At 40.4% G+C, this 10,111-nt stretch overlaps 1 pseudogene; it reads right to left on the minus strand.

Annotated features, from left to right (window-relative positions):
• Positions 1-1,760: 1,760 nt before the first annotated feature.
• On the minus strand, positions 1,761-6,910 carry LOC110002299 (uncharacterized; annotated as a pseudogene).
• Between the last annotated feature and the right edge of the window lie 3,201 nt (positions 6,911-10,111).

Raw genomic sequence — 10,111 nt, forward strand, 5'->3', positions numbered from 1 at the left:
TCTGTTGTCATATTGGCTTCATTTTAAACAACTGAATATTATGACCTTCTGACAATCCTTTAAATTTGCAATCTTAAGAAATGCTATCTTGAGAATTTAATTAGCTTACCATACTCGGTTAATTCAACTCACATAGGGGCTTTCCTTTTCTTTTAAGTAAAAAATCAAAATCTTACTGGCCTACCAAGTGTTACCAATTTAAGTCCGTTCATGGACTTCATGTGATTTTGCATACTATCTGTGGAAGGTAAGCCCACAGGAGGCATCTCTGGGTAATCTTATGTGGGTAACCAGGCAATGATGTTGTTAGGACAAACAGAAGTGTGATGAGGGTAGACCAGGTGAATCCAATTAACAAGGCTAAGAGCAGGGATAAGAACTTAGAGTGTTGCAAATCTGGATTTAGGCTTAGTCTAACAAAACAATAAACAGACATGCTTTGCTTGCTTTTAGACATGATTTGTTAAGTGCAGAAGCTTGGTAATCTCAAAATAGATACAAATCCAAATGCACTCACATGATGGTTGTAGGTATTGACTCAAAAAACGAACTGAATTTCTTGCCTTTTACCAATATTGAAATTTCACTTAATGTAACAATGACATAAAGCACAACATAACTAAATGGATGGAAGTTTCTGATATTGCAATTATGTTAAATGATTGTGCAAATTGACGTAAATATTCCTTAATGTTGTGGAAATTTGCATACAGACTTCTACTGTTAAAATGAATGATTGATAGTTTCTGATCTGCCTTAATGGTCTTATTGTACTGTTCATCTGTGTAATAGCCACAGTCGTGATTGATGTTTAAGAAGAAATTATTTTCCGGGTCGATATTGTATTCCATGTCTTGTAAATTGTGCTCCGTGTATTCAAATGTTTTCAGTTCCAGATTCTCATTATCAGCCATCATTTGGGTTATAGTATAATGTACCATATAATGGTACCAGTATAATGTCTCCAGATGTAGATGAATGATTTCCTTTAGAGTGTGTCATGATTGTGTAGGTTTTTTACTCACTTGTGTTTCCAGTTCGGCCTCATTGAAACTTGTCCAGCTCCCCAATGTCTCTGATCACCATCACTTTGGCCTCCTTCGGTGTTCCGTGAAAATGAAGATTTTGCAGTTGTTGGTCCACGTGGACTGTATTTTATTTTGTTTCTTGATGAATCATGCTTGCCTGGCAATATCTGCGTTTTGTTTTGTTAAGTGTTCACTGATGTAGATGTCTGTCCCCTTCAGCTGCCTGCCTAGTTTCAGTAGTGCAATTTTGTGTTTACGGTTCACAAACCTCATTATTACGGCCGGTTTGTCGGTGTTGTTTTTGCAGGGCAGAGGATGACAAGCCTCGATGCTGTTACAGTCAAAGTCGATTCCCTTTGACTGTAGGAATGCTGCCACTTGATGCTCCGCATACTCGGAGACTGCCTCTGGTTAGTCGTCACGGTCAACGGTCACTGCCCGTGCATACGTCCAGGGTTTTAGTTTTAGCCCCGATATAATGATATCGTTCATTCTGGTGTATTGCTCCAGGTCGGCCACTCTGCTCTCCAGGAACACAATCTTCTTGTCCTTCTCCTCGTTCTCCAGCCTCAGCGCCTTAACCTTGGCCACCAGATCCAGGATGGATTTCTGCTGCAGCCTGATAGCGGTAATCTCCCCTGAGAGAAAGTCCAGCGACTTCTTAACGTCGTCGACTTTCTCCATCGCCGGTTGTTTTTCAGTGGCATGGTGACTCTGGCTTGTTGCGGGTCAATCACAGATCTCTAGCTAGCTAGCTAGCTCAACCAGGAAGTGAGTGTGTGTCGCGGTCACAGGTGATCTTTCGTTGCAGAACATTCTCCCATTTAGTCCATGCTCCTTGTTGCCTCATTCCCACCATCCTGCTTGCTCGGTCTTCCTCCACGCCTGCCCGCACTTCCTCCTGAATGAGATGTTGTCGTTCTTTGCCCTTGGCCTTGTCCACCCTGGTTGCCGGGAAGTAGCAAATTCCTGCACGCCCTGTGGCTATGGACCCCACCAGTGCCTTCAGGTGACTCAGCCACCTCCAGAGCTTTGTCTGCCGTCCATTTCCTGCCTTTTCGCACCTGGATGCCAGCCGATGCCACCTTTGGATCCCTGGATTCCCTGTACTGCAAGACTTGTGTTCTGGACACCATGAACTCTTCGGCGAGGCTGCTGAATGGGAGCTGCAGGATGTTACTGGTGCCATACAGGGCGGAGCTGCTCAGACTGCGTGGTAGACCAAGCCATCTACGCAGGTAGCTGCTGATGTTTCTCTCCATGGCCTTGACTGTTGTTATGGGTACTGTGTACACCAGCAGAGGCCACAGGATCCGGGGCAAGATGGAATGCTGGAGGGGGGGGGGGGGGTTGGTGGCGCAACGGTTAGGGCGTGCGTCCCATGTGTTAAGGCTCTCGTCTCGAGCGGTTGGCCCGGGTTCGCTTCCACCCATGGCCTCTTTCCGCATGTCATTCCCCACTCTCTCTCCCTGGTGTCCGACTCTATCCACTGTCCTATCTCTGCATTAAAGGCACAAAAAGCCCAAAAAATAAATCTAAAAAAAATAAAAGAAAGATGGAATGCTGGTAAATCCAGGCCTTGAACCTCCCTGGCAGACCTGATTTGTCAACTTGACTCAGCCAGTCCTCAAGCTCTCACTGGGAACATGATGTCATTGAAGGGCGAGCTCAACAAGCTTGTGAGGTATGGAGCCGTATGCATTGGCAAGGTCCAGCCAGAGTACGGTGAGGTCTCCTTTCCCTAAACAAGTAAACAATTACAGACCAATTTCTAAACTTTCCATTTTGGCAAAAGTATTTGAAAAAATCATTAGTGAACAATTGAAGGATTTTTTGGATGCCAATAATGTATTATCTAAGTATCAGTCAGGTTTTAGAAAAAAACATAGCACTGTTACAGCTGCTCTTAAGGTTTTAACTGACATTATTGAAATAATTGATTGTAAGCAATTTTATGTAGCTCTCTTTATCGATATATCAAAGGCCTTTGATACAGTTGATCACGGATTATTGATCAAAATCCTCCATCAAGTTGGTCTATCAAAGCAAGCAACCTCCTGGTTTGGCAACTATCTGTCAAACAGAACGCAATGTGTGCAAATGGCAGGATCCACCTCTTCCTTTTCAGAAATCTCAAAAGGGGTGCCCCAAGGTTCGATACTAGGACCTATTTTATTTTCCATTTATATCAATAACGTGTGAAAATTTGTCAAATGCCATGTATCACTTTTATGCTGATGACACTATCATCTATTGTTGCTCAGCATCTGTTGCACAAGCTTTTGAGTTTCTGCAGTCAGCTTTCAATGTTGTCCAGTCTCGTTTGAGAGAACTAAGGTTGGTCATAAACACTGATAAAACAAAGCTCATGTTGTTTTCACATTTAAGTGGAGAAACAACAAATGTCCCATTGATTTTAACTTCTCAAGGAAATGTAATCGAGCTTGTCAAAAGCTACAAGTACTTGGGATTTATTCTTGAGTGTGATCTGTCTTTTTAATCACATATTGCCAATTTGGCCTCTAAACTTAAGGTGAAGTTGGGATTTTATTACAGAAATAAATCCTACTTTCCCCTCACAGCAAGGAAACTTTTTGTTTCATCAACCTTTCTTCCTTTGTTGGATTATGGAGATGTACTGTATATGGGCTCCTCGGCCAAATGTTTACAGTCATTGGACACCGTGTATCACTGTGCGTTGAGATTCTTCACTGGTTGTAGACGCTTCACTCATCACTGTGACCTGTACACTAACTCAGATTGGCCATCTTTGAAGGTGCACAGGCATATACACTGGCTGAAGCTTATTTATAAAGCTCTTCTTGGTTTGGTGCCTTCTTATTTTTGTTCATACCTTCAAAGAACCAGAAGCCACTATGCCTTGCGTTCCTGTGATATCTTTAAACTGTCTGTGCCTCCTGTCCGCATGGAGCTCGGGAAAAGAGCGTTTAGTTTTGCTGCTCCCACTGCATGGAACGTTCTCCAAAATGAATTGGAAATGGCGGAGCTCATTTTGCTTGAAGCCTTTGGCTCGACCTTAAAAGATAAAATACGCGAGACAATTGGACAGTGCCTGTGTTTCTGAATTGTAATCCGTGATCAAGATTCTGCACTTTATCTGTAAATCAATTTGCACATTGTAAATTGTTGTTCTCTCCTAACTTATTGTTTGTAAACTGTCTCTTTATCATGTAATGCTTTTTATGACGTGTGCTGCTGCCTTCTTGGCCAGGTCACCCTTGTGAAAGAGATCCTGATCTCACTGGGTTATTTATCTGGTTAAATAAAGGTTAAAAAAAAAAACAACCTCCTGAACCTCAGTCCAGCTGGGCTCCCTCATTACAAAGTCCACTGTTGGAGGTTGTGGGCTTATGAGGGCCCTCTGTGGTCCAAGCTCCTGGTCTCTCTCTGGGTCACTCAGGGTGTTATGCAGGGAGGAGTTTGCGTCCTCGGTTGAGCACGAGGTTGCCGCTATGCTTATCCCCCAGCAGCTTCTTGGTGAAGGTAAAAGGGTTGGAGACGAAAGCAGTGCGCTTCCTCGCTCTTTCCTTCCTCCGCCTTCAGTGCCACTCAGCCCGGTGCAGCGTCATGAGCTTCTTCCTCAGAATGTTGCGAAGCTCAGCGAGCAGTTGTTTTTCTTCTTCGCTAGCCACCTTATGCTGTTTTCTGAGGCCTCAGAGTTCTTGACGCAGTTTGTGAATCTGGGTGGCTCTACGGTTCATCGTGTTCATCTTGATGTTCCTGCACTCACCGTGGCCAAACCTCTCAGCTGCATAGCTGACTATTATTGCCGTCATGGTCTCAAGCATCTGGTCCACCTCCCCCTTGGCTGTGGTTTTCAAGATCTGGCTCACGTCTGCGTCAAACTGTGACCACACTGCCTGGCTTTTAGCTGAAGGCCACTTGATCCGCTCCTGTTTGACTGTTCTGCAGGGGTTCGGAGGCTCTGCTGCTTGGAGGGACTGGGTTCTGTGGAGTGATTCCTGGCCGGGCTCCTCCTGCGTTTCAACAGGATCAGATCCTGTGCGTTGCAATATGTTCTCCTGCTCCTTGCACTTCATCCTGGCCAGATGTATTTTTAGGCCACGCGGGTTCTTGCACACTTTTCCGCAGATGCACCTTGCATTCATGGTCGAATTTCCGTTCGCGTGGGTCGATACCGTTAGGTCCGTCCGGTTGGAGCTCTAATCCTGTCCTGAGGAAATACAGTAAAGATCTCCTTGTACCAAATCTTTGAATTTGGAGGGTTTTCTTGGATCCACTTTAACAGAACACATTTTTGTTGTTGTTGCCAAAAGCAGTAATTTAACAACTTTTGTAGAGGTGTGTGACACATCTTAAAACAGCGATTAATATAACCAAAAAGACATTCAAGCAAAACTAAAGGAGAAAGTATCAGGCAATGACCAGTCCTCTATAATTCTTAAATGTATCTCCTGAAAAACTCCTTTTTGGCCACTACTACAATGATCCAGAGAGAAAAATATGTGAAAATCAATGTTATACACAGAGAAAGAAGCATCAAATCAAGTGATATGGCCCTATGGATCCCTCCAAGAGTTATTGCCATTACACATCATTGCTAGATACATTCATGGGAATGCCCATCATGAGTAGATAATAAGTATAAAACATGCAAGTATGCAAACATTTTGTATATGACTCCAAGCCAGATATAAACTAATCTTTTTTATTTAAGAGATGCTCTTTTCGTCAAAAAACAAAGATATTACTAAAAATGTTTACGCTGACAAATGGCCACTGATGCACCGTTTCCAGTTGGTCCATATGCATTGAATAATAAAGTTCATGTCCAGTCATTTATCTTTTTTATTTTTTATTTATTAATGATAAGGCAAACAAACAAACATTTCATACGGCATCTCATTCACCTGATAAAAAACCTGTTTCCCTTCCTGGTGCATCACCTCACAGTGACACACCTGCAATATTTAAAAGGGTTCCCATCAACCTCAGTGCTTGGCCAGGTGCCCACGGCCCCCGGGTGTTTACAACCAATACAAATTAAATGCAAAATAACAAATAAAGATGAAATAGCTCCTACAGAGTGTAAGCATTAATCACAAGAAAGTATCAGTTCAGAACAACAGGAATATAAGTTTACATGAAGTGTCTATAAGTGCAAGCCTGTTGACAATATCTCCCAGAACTCCCTGATATGGAGGACTGTATGATTGGCTTTGTTTTGATAAAGCTTCAGTACTGGTCACACATTCCTTTAAAATGGGAGACTTTGTGTTTGAATCTGTTTTAATTGTTTGCATCACCACATGGTATGGAAGCCTGAACTTGTCAAACAAGAATAGACTTGGGAGACTTGTAAAAACAAGCAGCAGAATTTCAGGGAGGTGTCAGGTTGGGCTTTTGACCTTGTATAATCAGCAGGTCCTGAGAAAGGCTAGGGCCATACTTGTGATCCCAGATCACCCACTTCACAGTGAGTTTGACCTTTTACCCTCATGTCGTCGTTTTAGAGCTCCTGAAAGGAAGACAAAAAGACTCCAGGTCTCATTTTTACCAAGTGCAATTAATATGTTAAACAACAATTAGCCATTTGTTGCTCTTTTTGCACTTGAATTGTACATTTGCACACCTCCACTTTGCACTTTAATGACTTGAATTTCCATTCTGGTATGGGCTCTTGACTGATTTTATTACGTTGTTTTTATTTGGTTTTATATTTTGCTGTGTTGTCTGATTGTTTTAAAATTTGTTTTGGATTATGTTCTGTGGTGATGTTGTCCTTGTGTTTCTTGTCTTCTGTGTGCTCCTGTTGCAATGCAAATTTCCCCTTGTGGGACAGTAAAGAATCTGAATCTGAATCTGAATTTTGTACAACCACTAATCAAAGTTTCCTTGACTTCTAGGTAAAGGTCCGTACCAGGTGCTGATGACTGCGTTTAAGCTGGCCACAGAGCCAGAATGGATTTTTACCTCAAGGTGCCAGAGATCCCTTCCATGCTCCTCCTCGTCAGTGAGGGAACTGCACCACAACGAAATGATGTGTGCATTCATCATGGTCTGAATGTAGACAACATCGGGCCTCAGATTTTTATGACTCTCTCATAATCACTGCCAATACTGCTGTTAATGTAGTTGTCATTACTACTTTTTCTGCTTAGTATGATATGATATGATATGATATGTTTTTTCTTAGTTTAGTTTGTCTTCCTTGTCTCTGTTGAGGTTGTGCATGTTTTTTTAAGATTGTTGAAGATGACTTGTTAAGTATGTATTGTATAAATTGAAAAGTAAATAAAATGTGATAAAACAAAAAAAAATACTTGTTTTCTTGAAAGCTTTATTATGGCTTTTTATGCCTGTATTAGGGGTCAGGACAGTGGATAGAATCGAAAATTGGAGAGGGGGGGGTATATTTGGGCTATATTATGCTTTTAACTTATTCTTATATAGAATATATATATATATATATATTCTTTAACTTCTATCGTTAGAGCAGGCACTATTTCTTTCCATTAATACCTGAAAGACTTCATATTCTCTGTTTTACTTACATTTGATGCTCAGCTGTATAACTCTTGTTTTCCTTTAAAGTCATTTGGGAGAAATCTGTAATATCCTTCCGTATAGTTCTATGTTTCACATATAGTGTAAGGCGAAGCAGGCAGATACAATCTAATTAATATCAACATTCATAATTACAATACTACATTATAAACATTGTTAGTTGAACTCCTGACTTTTCCTGCTGTAGAATGTGAAAGAAAGGGTAAGGCATCATCAGTAGTGTTTCTTACCCTCTGCATTGTTTTGTACTGTAGTAGTGTTTTGTAGTGCCTCCAAGAGGAAGAGGTTGAAATAGCATGTCCACAGTGTTAGTGATCTTTATGTGCAGCCTGTTTCTTTAAGCAGGGCATGTAGTAGACCCAGAGGGTTGGGCAGGCCGTAGTTCAGACTCAGTCATTGCAATTCAGACAACAGCTTCTTCATGTGGCTGGCTGAGCTTCCTAAGCTGATGCAGAAAGAACATCGTCTGGCCTGGCCAGGCCTTTAAATCATGTCACCTTAACTTTTATAATGTAAATTTATAAGGTATTTTTTACTCTTCTTAATTAATTTTTGTATTCAATTTATTTACGTTAATGTACTAACTCTGACATTTAAACAGATTGAACTTCCAACTTTTGGTCAACTGGCTAATAATGGAGTCTGGATACTGCAGGTACTCCATTAAAGACACTTTACATACACTGCTCCTTATTCCTAAAAGAATGTAGGTGGTGTATTATCAGTTAGTAAAGAAAAAAGTTGTCTATTTTTTAATCAGAATATTGTATTTTAGCGAAAGAGATACAACAATACTGAGGTAGAGCTTGTTAATATGATGTTTTATTGTTTAATTTAGTTTTTCTTCCTTGTCTCTGTAGAGATTGCGTAGAGATTGTGCATGTTTTTTTAAGATTGTTGAAGATGACTTCTTAAGTTTGTAGTGTCTAAATTGAAGTAAATAAAATTATAAAACAAGAAAAATACCTGTTTTCTTTAAAAGATTAATTGTGGCTTTTTATGCCTTTATTAGGGGAGAGAAGGGGGGGGGGGGTAACCTGTGGGAAAGGAGCCACAGGTCGGATTCCACCTCGAGGACCACAGCCTGAGCTCACGGAGCATGGGAACTAACCACGAGGCCCCCGGCGACCCAGAAAAAAAGACTGTTTTACATGAAAGAGATACAAACGAGTGTTGAGTCTTGACATGTTTTAATCTGGATTATTTTTTGACCTGTTGAGATAAAGGATATGTATATTGTATATCATTAAGGTTAGTGAGTGTTGATCATCCAGCACTGTTCTACTTGTTCTCTGTTGTCCATGCAAAGTAGAGATAAACTAATTAAAGATGATGTCTGCTGGGACGCTGGTTTAGGTATGTGGTGAGAGTGAGCAAAACATGCAGTCCAAAAATGCAACGCCCCATGTTCCACTCTAACACTTGGCCCTTTTCTGCTTGTCCTCCCAAACACTCTCCTCCTCATCTTCTACCTCTCTTCAGCTGTGCTGTCAATAAAGGTGAAGTTCCCTGAAAAAAAAAACATATTTAATTTGAACAAAAAGAAAACATTTCTGCTTATTAAGTTAACAATAATCATAATGACAATATAAGGAGTAAATACAATAGGATTGATGGTGATAACAACAACAATGACAATAATGATAAAGACAACAATGTGGATAATACAGTATTAGTACTAATAACTTAATAATGCTTCTATAGGTAATAAACAGTAGTTTATCTGGTTTCTTCTCCCCTATACCCTCAATTCTTAATCAATTGTTATTATTTCATCACCATCATTCCTACTAAAATTAAATAGATATAAGTGAATAGATGATGAATAGGATATTATAATTATAATTATAAGTTATATGCAAGTGTTTATGGGTATTTATGGATTAGAGTATGATTGTTTGTTTTCATGGGCTGGGTGTGATTGGCAAGAAAAATAAATAAATCAATAAAAAGGGTGATGCATGGGATGATAGTTGAGAATGACTGATGAGGTCAGGTTTGTGGAAAGTTAATGAGATGTGAGCAGACGGAGAGGGGATCTACTGCAGGGTCTTGGGTGGAGGTGGATATGGTTTCTATAGAGATATGTTCCATAAGTAAATGTTTCCATTGTGTAATGTTTGTGTTTTATTTTGATTTCCAGATCATGAGGATGGTTTTCTTGGTGATAGTCAGGGCTATGAGGAGTAATTTATTGTTTGATCTGGTCAACTTTGTTGTTGATGTATCACCGATTAAACAGATTGAAGAGGGAGTCGATATAAAACCTGCCCCCTCCCTTATTATTTTGTCCACCTAATGTCTGTGATACTTATTTTATAAACACTTGGGACCTCATGCCCTACTTGCTTGTATTTTATTTAATTTTTCAGCTGTTACCATGGGAGAATGCATTTAATGATTTATTTTTACCATACCTGGGTTGTGGGTGGGGGGGGGTGGGGTTAATGTGTTCGAGCGTGTTTGTTTTTCTGTCTGTCCTCTATATATATATATGTATAAAAAATGTCTTCAATAAAAATACCTTATAAAAA

This window comes from Labrus bergylta, chromosome 5 (assembly GCF_963930695.1).
Source record: "Labrus bergylta chromosome 5, fLabBer1.1, whole genome shotgun sequence".
Lineage (NCBI taxonomy): Eukaryota > Metazoa > Chordata > Actinopteri > Labriformes > Labridae > Labrus > Labrus bergylta.